General features: G+C 37.1%; 1 pseudogene; it reads left to right on the top strand.

Moving 5' to 3' along the window:
• Positions 1–648: 648 nt before the first annotated feature.
• On the top strand, positions 649–2545 carry LOC120144031 (annotated as a pseudogene).
• Positions 2546–17199: the final 14654 nt, after the last annotated feature.

The raw sequence follows: 17199 nt of genomic DNA, 5'->3' as shown, positions 1-17199 counted from the left end.
GATGGCGACTCACAAATTATTTTTAAAACCATTTATTCACATCATTTTTCCCGTCAAGTAATAAATATTTCGTGTCCGGACAAAAACCGGTTACGACAGTGATGATGCACGGCTCTTCCGAGAGCCCTAGCGGAGTATCAACAAAAGCTATGTTCTTTTTTCTTTTCTTTTCTATTATTTTTAATGTTGGTGCTTTGTTTGTTTTTCGTTTGGTTGGTGAGAAAAAGAAGAAAAAAATACTGACGTGTTGTTGTTGGCTTTTCTATGTTAGTAGTACGTTAGTCTGTTTTGCATGTCTAGTTAATTTCAGGTCTCTTCATTTTTGCAACTGAATTTCTGTTTCTTAAATGGTTAAAAACTGTCATTTGTCGTTTAGTTTCTGGATAAGTTCATTTGTTGTATATCTAAGGGTTGTGAATTTTAAGGATTGGTATTCTATCTGTTAAAGTGATTGCTTTAGGGAAAACATGTGATGTCGTCTTCTTCATTTTTCTGTTAATTTCGTGAGTTGTGGTGGATGGGGTTAATGTCGTTTCACTTTGTTTTCTCCCTTTTTATACCAATTCCAGTGTCTGCATTTTTCATCAAGTTGTTGCATATTTATTTTTCTTGTGTTCTTATTTCTTTTCACAAATAAGCTTATTTTCCATGTTCAGTGACTCAAAGACGGAATTAACTCAAACCAGTTTCATCATGAAGGGTGAGTCTCAAAAAGTACGTAGGGTTCCTCAAAACTTCTCGTTTTTATTAGACTTATCGGCTTCGAATGATCTCGTTGGCTTCAAACGTGCCATTAAAGAAGAGGGCTGTGATATCGATGAGCCGATCTTGTGGTATGGAAGGAGAACTGGTTCGAGGAAGATGGGATACGAAGAAAGAACACCCCTTTTGATTGCTTGCATGTTCGGGAGCAAGGACGTGGTGAAATATATTATCAAAAGCGGTCATGTCGATGTTAACCAGGCACGTGGTTCCGATGCTGCCACTGCTCTTCACTGTGCTGTTATTGGTGGATCGTTTTTATTCGACTGAGATTGTAAGAATCTTGCTTGACGCGTCTGCTGATACTGAGTCTCTTGACGCTAATGGAAATCGACCTGTTGATTTGATTGCTCCGGCTTGTAATTCAACTTTTTGGTTGAAGAAGAAGATGTTGGAGTCTTTGTTGAAAGGGTGTGGCAACGTTGGTAAAATAGAAGGTTTGCCTGCTGAAATAGAGGGTTGTAATTCAATGACCCGGGTTTTGAAAGATGGAACCGAGAAGAAAGAGTATGTTGTCGATCTTACTCTTCCGGACATTAAGAGTGAAATATACGGCACAGATGAGTTTAGGATGTATAATTTCAAGGTCACGCCTTGCTCGAGGGCTTACTCTCATGACTGGACCGAGTGCCCTTTTGCTCATCCCGGGGAAAATGCGAGGAGACGTGATCCTAGGAAATACCTTTACAGTTGTGTTCCTTGTCCCGAATTTCGTAAGGGATCATGCAAGCAGGGTGACAACTGCGAGTATGCACATGGTATTTTTGAGTGTTGGCTTCATCCTGCACAGTATCGAACTCGTTTATGCAAGGATGAGGGTAATTGCAAAAGGAAGGTCTGTTTCTTTGCTCACAAGCCTGAAGAGCTTCGTCCCGTATATGCTTCAACAGGTTCGGCAGTGCCTTCCCCAAGATCTTATTCAGCTATTGGTTCCTCTTTAGAAATGGGTTCGATGAGCCCACATGGTCTTGGCTCCCCATCTGTTTTGTTACCCCCAACATCAACACCGCCCTTGACCCCTACCGGTACATCTTCTTCTATAGCTGGAATGATGTGCCCTAGTCAATCTAACATCGTACCGTCCTTGCAGCTTCATGGTAGTAAGCTTAGAAGTGCTCGACGTGCTCGGAATATGGACTTGAACATGGAGCAACTCGGATTGGAAAATCATGGTCGCCTCCAAACTCAACAGCTAATTGATGACATACCTGGTCTTTCCTCCACCACAAATTGGAAAAATCCTTTGTCCACTACTTCAACCTTTTCTGCATCTGTAGATGAAACTTGTGAATTAAACAGGTTTGGAGGAATCTCACTCGATACTTCAACTAATCAACTACCGTCTTCCACTGGAGTTAGCTACCTGACCAACCTAGCATCTTCTTCCATCAGGGAACCTCAATCCTTTGGGATTGACCCATCTAGGCCAACTACAGCTACGACATTAAGTACAAGGCCAGTTGCCTTTGCAGACCGAAGCCTGAGCTTTATGGAACATACTCCGGTAAATCATCATTCAGGGTTTTCTTCACCAGGTGCCATGCCTTCTAACTTTTTGGATTGGGGTTCGCCAGATGGAAAACTAGATTGGGGTATACGGGGAGAAGAGCTAAATAAACTAACAAAATTTTCTTCTTTTGCGCTCCAAAGTTGTGTTAGCAATATGGGAAATCTAACACAGTCAATGTCATCAACTTTAGAAGAGCCAGATGTGTCCTGGGTCCAATCTTTGGTGAAGGACACCCCTTCCGAACAATTCAGTTTTGAGAATGAACAACAGTAACAACAGCATCTTCGTCTTAGCACGGACGATTCGGTAACATTTCCGGCCTGGGTGGAGGAATAGAACAAAAGCATATGGTGGCCTAAAAGCAAAGTTAGCAACAAGTGAGGAGAAGAAAACGTTTCAACTAATAACACTGATGAAAGTTATAGCTTCATGAATGTAGTTCGAATAGAGCTCTTTGATTATCTGAGCTATCGAGGAACCTACATATCCTAAATACAAACCTTCAAACCAACTACAACGTGTAAACAAGACCTCTAACAGGTTCACTTGACACATCAAAACAAACTGTTAAGTATAACTACTATATCTATAGTATGATAATCCACATATAGACATAATTACTTTATTTTTGACAACATTAATTAATGTCACTATAAACATTCCCAACTAAAACTGATAAACTGATAAATGAGACGAACCTTCTACAGTCTATTCTCTAAGCTTTCTCTTTTTCCTTATTACAACATTTCTTTAAAATAAAATAAAAAAACACCAGCTAATATTTATTTCCTCACTAACTGTGGCTAAGGGATGAATTACTAGCAGTAGACAAAACCAATTTGTTTACAATAACCCAAATTTTATATTTATATATATATATATATATGATTGATCTATGTGACGTGAAATATAGACAATACATATTTGTTCATGTATATAATTTTTATTGAATGATTAGTTTAAACTATTTTCATTACATAAGAAAATGAAAAGAAAGTTTTCAATAACATTGCAAAAATAGTTGTTTGAACTCAAATCTTATAAAAAAAACATAACATTTCCTTTTATTATTATGTTCATCCAACGAACTCTCTAAAAACGAAATTATAAATTTTAATAAAGAATACATACACAAGATAGCATGATAAAAGTATGTTTCTTTATTTTTAAATTTGGGATATTATTAATCATCTAAATTAACATTTAGAAAACAAAATAAATTAAATGCTCGATTTTTATTAAATACCATAATTATATACTTTTTATCTTTTTCTCAAATTATTTTTTAGATATTACTTTGTATGTAGATACTGCAATTATTCAACTTCTTTTATATCTTCTTCTTAAAAAAGCACTTTTTTTGATCGAATACTATTCTGTATAGGTTACCAAATTTTATAAAAATACTTTAAATTAAAAAAAACTTGAAACTGTTGGGAACAAACATAAATAATCATATCTTTTATATTAAACATAAAATTAAGCATGAACTTTGGTGACTTCGATGGTAAAAGAATTGTTATTATTCTTTGAGGTCTCTCGGATTTGAACACTAGGAATACCAATGTTACAAGTATTCAATGTGTAAATATTTATATGTACCCTTTTTTTGGTACATCTTATTTCCATTCATGCAGGCAAACCCAAGGGTGGGTTGAAAGATGCACAAAATTTTGAACCTGATAAAGTTAGATTTACTCAGAAGAATTTCCTGAGAATATTTCTTATAGGTTCGAGTTCGTTTGAGACTATGAACATGAACATACGTTTTGCTGTAACCTAATCTATTTACTGTAACATGACCACTTTATTTTCAATTAATTGGCAGTTTTGATTCAAAACAATGCTCCAACCTCCAGCTGCATAATAGTTACTTGCAGGCCAAATTACTCCATATGCTTCCTTTGCTTCTCTACGCAAACCAGCATCATTCCAATGAATATTTCACCAGGAGAGTTTGTAAAGCAATTACTCGAGTTCAAGAAAAAAAAAACCAGAAGGTTTTGCATGACTTAGTTTAGAATCAAGCCTTATAGCTAAAGCTTCAACCATTCGTACCAATGTTGCTCGAACAAGAACGTTGATTCTGTCAACAAGGAAACCATTACTGTCGTGTGCAATGTCCTCAATACTTATCACTCGAGAAGCAGAATCCCGAGAAGCATCACAGTTGATTTTAATAACATTTTCATTAGGTCGATTCCGTGCAAGTGTTGTTGTGTTCGACTGTGTTGGAAGATGTGAGCCGTCATTGTTTGCTTCAAGCTCCAACAATGTTGGTGCTTTGTTTGTTTTCGTTTGGTTGGTGAGAGAAAAAAAGGCTCTGAAATGTTTTCGTTATTGGCTATTCTATGTTAGTAGTACATTAGGCTACTAGGCATGTCTAGTTAATTTCAGTTGTCTTCATTTTTGCAACAGAATTTCTGTTTCTTACATGGTTAAAAACTATCATTTGTCGTTTAGCTTCTGGATAAGTTCATTTGTTGCATAAGGGTTGTGATTTTAAGGATTGGTATTTTATCTGTTAAAGTGGTTGCTTTAGGGAAAACATGTGACGTCGTCTTCCTCATTTTGCTGGTAATTTCATGAATTGTGGTGGAGGGGAGTTAATGTCGTTTCTCTTTGTTTTCTCCCTTTTCTATACCGATTCCAGTGTCTGCATTTTTCATCAAGTTGCTGAATATTTCTTTTACAAATAAGCTTATTTTCCATGGTCAGTGACTCTAAGAAGGAATTAACTCAAACCAGTTTCATCATGAAAAGTGAGTCTAAAAAAGTACGTAGGGTTCCTCAAAAGTTCTCGCTTTTATTAGAGTTATCGGCTTCGGATGATCATGTTGGCTTCAAACGTGTCATTGAAGAAGAGGGTCATGATATCGATGAGCCGAGCTTGTGGTACGGAAGGAGAATTGGTTCGAGGAAAATGGGGTACGAAGAAAGAACCCCCTTTTGATTGCTTCCATGTTCAGGATCAAAGACGTGGTGAACTATATCGTTAAAAGTGGTCGTGTCGATGTTAATCAGGTGCAAGGTTCCGATGGTGCCACTGCTCTTCATTGTGCTGTTGTTGGTGGATCGTTCTATTCGATTGAGGTTGCAAGAATCTTTCTTGATGCATCTAATAATACTGAGTCTCTTGATGTTAATGGAAGCCTATTGATTTGATTGCTCCGGCTTGTAATTCAGCTTTCTAGTTGAAGAAGATGTTGGAATCTTTGTTGAGAGGATGTGGTAGCGTAACGAGGGTTTAAAATCGTTAATCTTTGCTCGTTATTTCTTTAATTTAGTGGAATTATTGCTGTTAAATTGGTTGTGTTATACTTGTTTTTGTACAGGTCCTTGCTTTCCAGAATTTGTAACAAAACGGGCGAATTCTGCATTTTTTTTATTATTTGGTCACGGCTAAGACATGGGCACGACTCTGGGCACGACGCGGTCTGACGTGACGGTTTCTAGAAGGTCCAATCAGTGACGGCTTCTAAAAGACTTTCTCTGCACGCCTTCTAGAAGATTGACGAGTAGAGTTGCATTAGGAGACTAGTTTAAGTTTGAATTTAAATTAAAAAACAATTATCTTTAGGATTATTTTATTTATTTTCTTTGTTTATCATTTAGGCTTTGAGAGGCTATAAATACCCACTTGAGGTAAGCCTAAACTCATGATTCGGATTACAATATTCTTTTCTCTCTAGTTTTATAAAATCTTTCTCTTTTTACTTTTCAAGTTCTTTTCATTTTTCTTTTATTTTCCAAGCTTTGTTTTCAAATGCTAAGTATGACTTTTGTCATGTTTAGCTATTCATAAGCCGAGAGCTGTCGCGATGACTCAATTCCATCGGGAGAATTGAAACAGGCCCTTAATATCTTCGGAATATCTCTCTCTCAATCTCTGCGCTTATTTTTCAAAATCAAAACAGTTTTCAAAATCAAAGATTGACTTTGGTCAAGAGGTTGTTGCGATTAAACATGTGGGAGGAAGATTCGGCTTATAGAAAGCAATTCGACTTCCTGGGAACACACTTGGCGAGATGGCTTCGCCAAGAGGGATTTGAGATCGGAATTGACGGTTATTGAAGCAACAATCCGAGTCGGACGCCCCGAACTTAAACGGTAATTGATCTGCGACAATTGATGTTGTTAGAATCAATTACTGAAGCCGAAATCAAAGATTGCCTTGGGTATTCGGTATACAAGATAGAGTCACGGGGATAGCCCTTGTAGACAAAGTAATCGACGTGAATCCTGGAGGGAAAATCTTATTCGATGATCTAAAGGAAATTGAGTCAAATCAAGGCTTGAGGCTATTTTTACAGTATTTATTCACAATCTCTATCATCTTATTTTTACTTTAATTGCTTTTATTTTATTTAATCATTTTTATTACTATTTAAATCTCATACTACAAACCCCATTTTTCTATTCACGCCTGGCTAGAACTATTCAAACATAAATTTGTGATTTTCTAAGTCCGTAAGGGTTCGGCCCTTATTTCTCTATACTACACATTTCTTTATTGATTAATTGAGAAAAATGAATTATTTGACATCCAAAACGACAGTTGTCAAATTGGTGTCGTTGCTGGGGACTTCGCCAAAGTTACTAATTTTTGTTTGTTTTTTTATTTATGATCAGGTCTAATCCGGAAGCATTAGTGGAGCACGACCCGGAGATTGAAGCCAAAGCTATGAGACTCCACGCACAGACACTTTGGGAAAGAATTAGACAATAAACAAATCCAGAAGAAGATTCGAATTCAGGTAATATAAATCCGATGGTCGATACTACTATCCGGGAGTTAGCTGTGGCACCTACTAAACAAGTGCCTTTAAGCATTGATTTTCCCCAAGGCGAAAATCCGTACCAGTTGAAAACTGGCCTTACTCATCTCTTCCCTACATTCTGCGGATTGTCGAACGAGGATCCACACAAATATCTCAAGGAATTTCATATGGTCTGCTCCAGCATGAGACCACAGGTAGTAGCCGAGGACCAAATAAAACTTAGAAATGAGTGGTTATTTTATCTTCCTCCTAATTTCGGTTACTACATAGGCTCAAATGACTCGTCTTTTTCTTGACAGGTTTTGCCTACGGCGAAAGTAAGTGAACTACGAAGGAGAATACTTATAATCAAGCAATTTGATGGAGAGTCACTTTACGACTATTGGGAGCGGTTTAAGAAGTTATGTTCTAGTTGCCCACATCATGGGTTGACTGAACAAACACTCCTTAAATACTTTTATGATGGATTATCTCCCCTGGAAATGAAGATGATCGATGTTGGTAGCGGTGGAGCCTTGGTGAATATGACTCCTACTGAGGCTAGGGACTTAATATCGACGATGACTGCAAATTCCCAATAATTTCGCACAAACAATGAACCTTCTCGAAGGGTTCATGAGATAAGTTCATATTCCTTAGAAAATAAAATAGACAAGTTAACTAAAGTCGTAAACTCTCTTGTTGCAGGAAAGACATGACAAAACCGATTATGTGGAATATGTGCATTACCTGATCATCCAACAGACGGTTGTCCACTGATTCAAGATGATGCAATAGCTCAAGTCAACGCAGTCGAAAACTTTCCGGGACCTCCCCAAAGAGCTTATAATCCTTAAGGTAATACATACAACCCAGGATGGAGGGATCATCCGAACTTCAGTTATGCTCAGAACCCGAGACCGAATCAAGGCTATCAAGTGAGACCTCCACCACCACAACAACCGTAGAAGTCATCATTAGAATCGATTGTCGAGAGGTTAGCACTTTCCCAGGAAACAATCCAGACTCGAACTAAAGCACACTTCTAAGAGATGAACAAACAGATAAGCCAACTAGCTCAAATCATAAGCCGCGTGGAATCACAAGGTAAGCTTCCGTCTCAAGCTGAAGTAAACCCGAGGGAAAACGCCAGTTCCATCACTCTTCGGAGCGGTACAGTAGTGGCACCACCTGTTCCATCAAACGAAGTAACTCAGGAAGAGATTAAGACTGATGATTCAGGGTCCTAGAAGATACTAACGAAGAACAAATAGACGACCCAACACCATCTGCCTATGACGTGCCACCGCCTTTCCCATCGAGGTTAGTCAAAAGGGATAAAAAAGATGAGGAAAAAAATATTATACGTAATTCGAAAGGTGAAGTTAACATACCCTTCCTCGAGGTTATCCGGAAGGTTCCAAGGTATGTATGGTTTTTAAAAGATCTCTGTAAGACCAAAAGAAAGCTTACCGGAGTCGAGAAAGTGAACTTAGGGGCGAACGTCTCAGCCATTTTCCAACGAAAGTTACCACCTAAACTAAAGGACCAAGGCATGTTCGCAATCCCTTGTAAAATTGGTAAGGTTGAGATAAAACGAGCAATGTGTGATCTTGGTGCATCAATTAATGTAATGCCTCTATCTGTTTATAAAATGGTTACTAACGATCCTTTGAAGGATACAAAGATTTCGATATAGCTTGCCGACAGGTCGGTGATCTATCCAAAATGACTTTTAGAGAATGTATTGGTGGAGGTAAATGACTTGATATTTCCCGCTGATTTTTATATAATCGACATGGAGAATACAATAATTGACGTCAGGAGTGGAAGTTTAATAATGGAATTCGACGGTGAGGTTGTTAAATTTGATGTATATAAGGCAATTCGATATCCTGATAAAGTGGAAAGTTTAAAGTCTGTCGATTTAATTGATCCTTTAGCTGATGAATATTTAAGGACTAATTTCTCCTTTGATATATGCAGGGAGCTAGAGGACCATGATGAAAACATGAATTCTAATCATACCGAATTGAATTTGATTTCTTCTAAGCCTATAGTCTTACCTTTTGTTTTGCAGGAACCCAAAGTTGAACTAAAACCATTGCCTGATCATTTGAAATGCGCCTTCTTCGGAGCAAATAACACTCAACCAGTAATCATATCAAAAAGTTATCCGATGAGGAGGAAAGGGACTTAATCACTGTTTTGCGCCAATACAAAGAGGTTATATGATGGATCATCGTTGATATAAAAGGGTTGAGTCCATATACTTGTATCCATAAAATTAAAATAGAAGAAGGCGCAAACCAACACGTGAAGGTCAATGCCGGCTAAATCCACCAATGATGAAAGTGGTAAAAAATAGATACAAAAACTCCTAGATGCATATATTATATATCCAATTTCGGATAACAAATGGGTAAGTCTGATACAAGTAGTTCCTAAAAAATCCAGGAGTTACTATGATCGAAAATTCTGACGGAGAACTTGTACCAACACGAGTTCAGAATGGATGGAGAGTCTGCATCGATTACAGGAAGTTCAATTCTTTAACTCAAAAAGATCATTTTCCTCTTCCATTCATAGATCAGATGATATAACGATTAGCCAGTAAATCTCACTATTGTTTTCTTGATGGATTTTCAGGTTTCTTCTAGATTCCAGTAGAACCTGAAGATCAAGAAAAGACGATGTTTACATGTCCCTTCGGTACCTTCGCTTACCGACGCATGCCTTTCGGACTCTGCAATGCACCTGCCACATTCCAAAGGTGTATGATTAGTATTTTTCTGATTTTATTGAGAAAGGTATTGAATTCTTCATGGACGACTTCACTGTTTACGGTAATTCATTCAATGAATGTTTATTAAACTTGAAAAATATATTACGTCGGTGCCTAGAATTTAACCTTATTCTGAATTATGAAAAGTGTCACTTTATGGTTGATAAAGGTTTAATTCTAGGTCATATTGTTTCATTTAAAGGAATTGCGGTAGATAAGGCGAAAACCGATATAATACGTTCACTCTTACCCCACTACGGTGAGGGAAATTTGCTTTTCTTGGTCATGTGGGTTTTTACCGTATATTCATTAAGGATTTCTCTAAGGTGGCCCAACCCTTGTACGAGCTATTATAGAAGGATAAAGCCTTCAATTTCGACCAACAATACCAAGAATCATTCGACGTACTAAAGGATAAGTTGGTTTCGGTACTCATAGTCCAACCACCAAATTGGGACTTCCCCTTCGAAGTTATGTGTGATGTTTCGGATGGAAGTGTTGGGGCTGTGCTCGGACAAACGATCAGGAAAGAACCTCACGTTATCGCTTATGCATCCCGTACCTTGGATTTTGCGTAACGGAATTATTCAACAACCGAAAAAGAATTATTCGCTATTATTTTTGCATTAGATAAATTTAGATCATATCTTTTTGGCACTAAAGTTGTTGTTTTCTCTTATCACGCAGCCTTGAAGTACTTGCTCGGTAAAAAAAGAGGCAAAACCATGACTAATCCATTGGATCTTACTCCTCCAAGAGTTTGATTTGGAAATCAAGGACAAGAAAGGATGTGAGAACTTAGTGGTCGATCACTTAAGCCGACTTCCAATCACTACAGTTGATCCTCCCATTCATGAAGAATTCCGGAGGAAAGCTTGACGATGACGCAAACATCAATACCTTGGTTCGCAGATATAGTCAATTACTTAGCTATAGGTAAATTACCATCTGATTTAACGAGGGCTGAAGTAAACCGTATTAAAAGAGAATCTTGTTTCTTCATTTGGGATGATTCATATCTTTGGAAGCATTGTTTAAACCAGTAATTAGACGATGTGTTCCTGAGAGCGAGGTAAGCTCAATTTTAATTTTTTGTCATTCTTATTCGTGTGGTGGACACTTTGGACTGAAGCGACCGCTCATAAAATTTTGGAATACGGATTCTTTTGGCCTCATATTTTCCGTGATGCTTATTTGTTTTGCAAATCTTGTGATAATTGTCAACGTGCATGTAATTTGAGTCGAAGAAACAAAATGCCACTTAATCCTATATATATATGCGAAATATTTGATGTTTGGGGACTTGACTGTATGGGTCCATTTGTTTCTTCTTTTGGCAATTGTTATATAATCCTTGTGGTTGATTATGTTTCGAAGTGGGTAGAAGCTAAAGCCACTAGAAATAACGATTCAAAAACTACTGTTCAATTTCTAATGAATTGTATTTTTTCCAGGATTGATACACCAAGAGCGATAATAAGTGACTGCGGCACACACTTCATCAACCGAGTAATTGATGTACTTATGAAAACGCATGGAGTGAATCACGGGATTGCCATAGCTTATCATCCGAAAACGAACGGACAAGCAGAAGTTTCAAACCGTGAAATAAAGACGATTCTTGAGAAAATAGTCAAACCGAATCGCAAAGATTGGAGCTTGAAATTAATTGACGCTTTGTGGGCTTATCGGACCGCATATAAAGGACCTATCGGCATGTCGCCATATCGCCTTGTGTTTGGATAGCCGTGCCATTTACCTGTCGAGCTAGAACACAAGGCATATTAGGCCGTAAAACAATGCAATATGGAGTTAGAAGCGGTTGGTGAAACACGGAAATTACATATACAAGAGCTTGAGGAAATCCGGAGAGATGCTTACGATAACGCCAAAATATATAAGAACAAAACAAAAGAATTCCATGAGCGAAAAATTATTTCTAAATCTTTTTCTATCGGGCAAAAAGTTCTTTTTTTAATTCAAAATTAAAACTTTTTGCAGGAAAACTTCGATAAAAATGGAGCGGGCCTTATACGGTAACTGAAATATTCATTCATGGCGCAGTCCAAATTGAAGACAATTCGGGCACTCGATTTAAAGTAAATGGACACAGGCTTAAACCGTATTATGCGAATAGCGAAGTTTGCTTAATTGAAGATTTCGACTTGGAAGAAGCTAAAATCTGAATCAGGTCGTCGAGCTAACGACGTTAAACAAAAACGCTTCATGGGAGGCAACTCATTGTTTATCCGTTAAATTTTATTTTTACTTTTTATTTTTATTCGATCAAGCATGTTTAATTTAATTTTTATTTTTATTTTACAGGAACCGAATATTTTTATTCAAACTTAAACGACGAAGAATTGTGAAATTCCAATTCGAACAGTGCCAAATTCGGACCTACAGTGCAGTACACGGTCGAACAGAAAAAAAAAAGGAAGGAGAAACATGTGCACACCGTTTCATTAACGGTACACGTTAGCAAAACCCAATGGAGGCTTAGGTGCACGTTAGCAAAACTCAAAAACAATTTTCCCACCTTTTGTCTACTTTCTGCCACCCACACTCCCAATCCCCTCTTCTTACTATGTCGTGGGCCACATCCCTATTATCACTAAACTTTTTCAAATTCCAAAACACCTATTACCATAAAAAAACAAAACCCCATCTCTATCAAATTACTTTTCAATTTTAAAACTCTCCTTATCCACCCAAACAAACAAAATCCCCATTTGACTCAAATTCAACCCCTTCTCCCATGCACAACACCACCAAACTAAACCCAATCAAACCCAACTTCTACTCTTCATCTTCTCCATAACCGATCGCCCTTCCCCAAAGCACAACTGTCATCTTTTCTTCTTCTCACCACCGGCGGCACCAACGTAAAACTCTCATTGTTCTATCATTTTCACGCTTCTTGTTCCTCCCTAATACGCGATGGTGCGCACACGAAATAGACCCGACACCACCAACGCTCCTTCGTTCACCGTTATAGAAAGACGATGTCACGAGTCATTCGTATTTAACCACTTTACTTGAGATTCTGCAGAGTTTCGATGCCGACATGGCTTATGAGGGACTTACCGGTTTAGCTGGCCATACTTTCAATGCACGCGCGACGCGAGCTAATCTTATTCACGACCCGGCCTTGTGCTACATCCATCGCTTCCTCGCTTATAATTATTCTAGCCGAAATGACTCATCATCCTCCTTAAGTCGAGTCGAGCTATTCTTTTTGTGGTGCATGTCAGCAGGCGAACGTGTGAACTTAGTATTCTGGTTTGCTCGAGCCTTTGAGATCGTTATTCGATCCAATCGCCCGCTTATCCTTATACCTTACATTACTCATTTAGCTTCTCACATCGCTAACTTTGATGTAACATGCTTTACTTATACTTTTTCTGTAGATGCTTTAGACGAGCGATGCTTAGATTTAATGGACCTACTTGCGGGTACCCCGACCGCACCTTACATTGTTCCACCAGGTCTACTCACCCTTCGCAGCGAACGAGTCTTCATGTGCCGAAATGCACCAGTGCCGCCACCCGCAGCAACACGGTCGAATATGCAATCCCAAATGAATGAAGTCCACGACCGCCTCCACTCCATCGAGACAAACATCACAGAGATTCTCTTGTACCTACGCCCTAGCATCTCTCATCGCGGCCGAGGCCGTGGCCGCGGTTGACATTAAATCCGGGGAGTACTCTATTCATTCTCTTGCACTTTAATTTTTTGTTTTGAGGAAAAACGCTTTAAGTGAGGGGGAGTAGAATGTAGGATTGAATTTCACATTGCTTATCTTTATGTTTTGATGCTAGTATGTGTTGGTTGGATTTGTCAAAAATTTCATTGATTGTCTTTGTCTTGTTGAATATTGTTTGGAATGCTATGCTTGTTTGGGAACACATGATTGTTTAGGTTAGGATATTCTTGATAGCGAATAGCATGAATTGTGATCAAGTTGGTACTTTTGTGATATCCCATGGTTTTATTGATTGAAATGTGATTAGCTTGATGCATGAAATAATTTGGTGAGATTTGTCAAAAATTTCATTGATTGTCTTTGTCTTGTTGAATATTGTTTGGAATGCTATGTTTGTTTGGGAACACATGATTGTTTAGGTTAGGATATTCTTGATAGCGAATAGCATGAATTGTGATCAAGTTGGTACTTTTGTGATATTCCATGGTTTTATTGGTTGAAATGTGATTAGCTCAATGCATGAAACAATTTGGTGAGATTTGAGCCTTTAAGAGCATATCGTTTTCGCTCTCATTTTGTTAGATTGAGCGTGTCGAATTTGACATTGGTATTCTAGAACCTGCACGTTAAATACTGTCGAGATTATACATGAATATGATGCTAAAAAATGATTTGGACACCTTAGAATTAACCATTTCGTTTCCCCACTAAATAGCCTACCCATACATTTTTCCCTTAGTTAATCACTTTTGAGCCTATTCCCATTTTTTTTCCACCATGTTTACAAACTCGAGCCTTTTATTTTATCACTCTTTTCTACCATTTTTAGGGCAAGTGAACAATTATCCATTGTATGTTCCATCGAGAAAAAAAAAGCAGTTCGAAAAAAATGGATGATGTTCGAAAAAGAAAAGAAAAAAAAAGAAAGAAGAGAAGAAAGACGTGAAAAAGAATTGAGCAACAACAAAGAAAAAAATTCAATGCATTTCGAAAAGAAGTTTGTTGTTTGATAGTTCGTCTTTTATCTTGTTGTGCTTAATGTTTTGATGGAGTTGAAATTATTATTTGTTAGTTCATTGCCTTGAATATTTAGCCTTGTATCAGCTTTTTTTCCCACCTTTACCTAAGCTCTGTTACAACCAATAAAAGACTCTTTGATTTATGCATCTTGTTCTTATTAGTAGTGGAGATTTGATTTACTTTCAGGCTTATGGTACTACCGTGTCGATTCTGACATTGAGAGTTTCTTTACCCCAAACACATTGAGTGATTTGAGTGAATCCCGATAAGGTGTTAAGCTATAAGCATTGAGATTAATGAATGAATGGATATTACGATGACACTTGACTTGTTCCAATTGATGATGTTCAATGGATTGATGTCTTGACTTGAATATTTCTTGTGGTCTCTATCTTGTTTTCTTTGAATGTGAAACGTGACAAAGAATGATAATGGTGTTTTTAACAAATTTGATTAATCATACTTGAGGACAAACATGAGATAAGTGAGGGGGAATTTGATGAGTGTTTAAAATCGTTAATCTTTGCTCGTTATTTCTTCAATTTTGTGGAATTATTGCCGCTGAAATGGTTGTGTTATACTTGTTTTTGTACATGTCCTTGCTTTTCAGAATTTGTGACAAAATGGGCAAATTCTGCATTTTTTTTTATTATTTGGTCACGGATGGAGACATAGGCACGACGCGGTCTGACGTGTCGGTTTCTAGAAGGTCCAGTCAACGACGGCTTCTAGAAGACTTTCTCCGCACGACTTCTAGAAGATTAACGAGCAGAGTTACAATAGGAGACTAGTTTAAGTTTGAATTTAAATTAAAAAAACAATTATCTTTAGGATTATTTTATTTGTTTTCTTTGTTTATCCTTTAGGCTTTGAGAGGCTATCAATACCCACTTGGGGTAAGCCTAAACTCATCATTCGGATTATAATCTTCTTTTCTCTCTAGTTTTTATAAAATCTTTCTCTTTTTACTTTTCAAGTTCTTTTAATTTTTCTTTTATTTTCCAAGCTTTGTTTTCAAATGCTAAGTATACTTTTGTCATGCTTAGCTAAACTTTTCATAAGCCAAAAGTTATCGCGATGACTCAATTTCATCGGAAGAATTGAAATAGGCCCTTAATATCTTTGGAATATCTCTCTCAATCTCTGCACTTATTTTTCAAAATCAAAACAGTTCAAAGATTGACTTTGGTCAAGAGGTTGTTGCGATTAAACGTGTGGGAACACACTTGGTGAGATGGCTTCGCCAAGAGGGAATTGAGATCGGAATTGACGGTTATTGAAGCAACAATCCGAGTCGGACGCCATGAACTTAAACGGTAATTGATCTGCGACAATTGATGTTGTTAGAATTCATTACCGAAGTCGGAATCAAAGATTGCCTTGGATATTCGGTATACAAGATAGAGTCACGGGGATAGCCCTTGTAGACAAAGTAACCGACGTGAATCCCGGAGGGAAAATCTTATTCGATGATCTAAAGGAAATTGAATCAAAGCAAGGCTTAAGACTATTTTTACAGTATTTATTCACAATCTCTATCATCTTATTTTTACTTTAATTGCTTTTATTTTATTTAATCATTTTTATTACTATTTAAATCTCATACTACAAACCCCTTTTTCTATTCACGTCTGGCTAGAACCATTCAAACATAAATTTGTGATTTTCTAAGTCCTTGAAGATTCGACCCTTATTTCTCTATACTACGCATTTCTTTATTGATTAATTGAGAAAAAGGAATTATTTGACATCCAAAATGACAGTTGTCATAGCGTTGGTGAAATAAAGGTTTGCCCGATGAAATAGAGGGTTGTAATACAATGTCTCGGGTTTTGAAAGAGGAAACCGAGAAGAAAGATTATGCTATCGGTCTTACTCTTCCGGACATTAAGAGTGAGATATACGGTACAGATGTGTAACATCCTCCATACCGGGTTAGTGATTAAATTGTGAAATTTTAAAATTTAGTGATCAAAGTTGATAAATTGAAAGTTGAAGGAATTGATTGAAATATTTGGTGTAGGATCAATTAGCAAAGCATGGGGAACTAAAGGGGCAAATGAGTCTTTTGACAAGGAAAATAATTAAATGTTTCTTAAGGATATTTAATAAACCACGTGGAAAGCTAATGAGAGAAACAAGGTTCTGGATATTTTTTTATTCTTCATTCTTCTTCTCTCTGCCGTGAAAACAAAACTAAAGGTAAGTTTTCTTATTGATCAAATTCTTGATGAATTTAAGGTTTCTTATTGATCCTTAGATAATAACTAAGCTTAAGGAAAGCTTAGATTATCTTAAAACCATAAAATGATGAGTATATGAAGAATCAAAGAAAGGAAGTAGAAAAGTGAAATCTTGGATTAGAGCTCATAATAAGAATTAGAAGTGGGATTTGACTTGTCATAAAGCTAACTAAGAAGTATGAAGTGTTAGAATTCAAATTAGAACATGTTGGAATTTGGGTTAGATTCTTAAACTCTACATGGAGAATGAGATTTCTAAGTTTTAAAAGTATGGAATGGATAATAATTAGTTTAAGTAAGAGTATGCAAATTAAGGATATAAAAAGAGGGGAAATATAAAGTGTTAAGTAGACTAAGAAGAGATTTTCGTGCTAAAATGACAATTCTGGGTAATGTGCATCGATGCACAT

This window comes from Hibiscus syriacus, unplaced genomic scaffold (assembly GCF_006381635.1).
Source record: "Hibiscus syriacus cultivar Baekdansim isolate YM2019G1 unplaced genomic scaffold, ASM638163v2 tig00110879_pilon, whole genome shotgun sequence".
In the NCBI taxonomy this organism is placed as follows: domain Eukaryota; kingdom Viridiplantae; phylum Streptophyta; class Magnoliopsida; order Malvales; family Malvaceae; genus Hibiscus; species Hibiscus syriacus.
The sequence above is the reverse complement of the archived record's forward strand: the minus strand, read 5'-3'. Positions and strand labels throughout refer to the sequence as shown.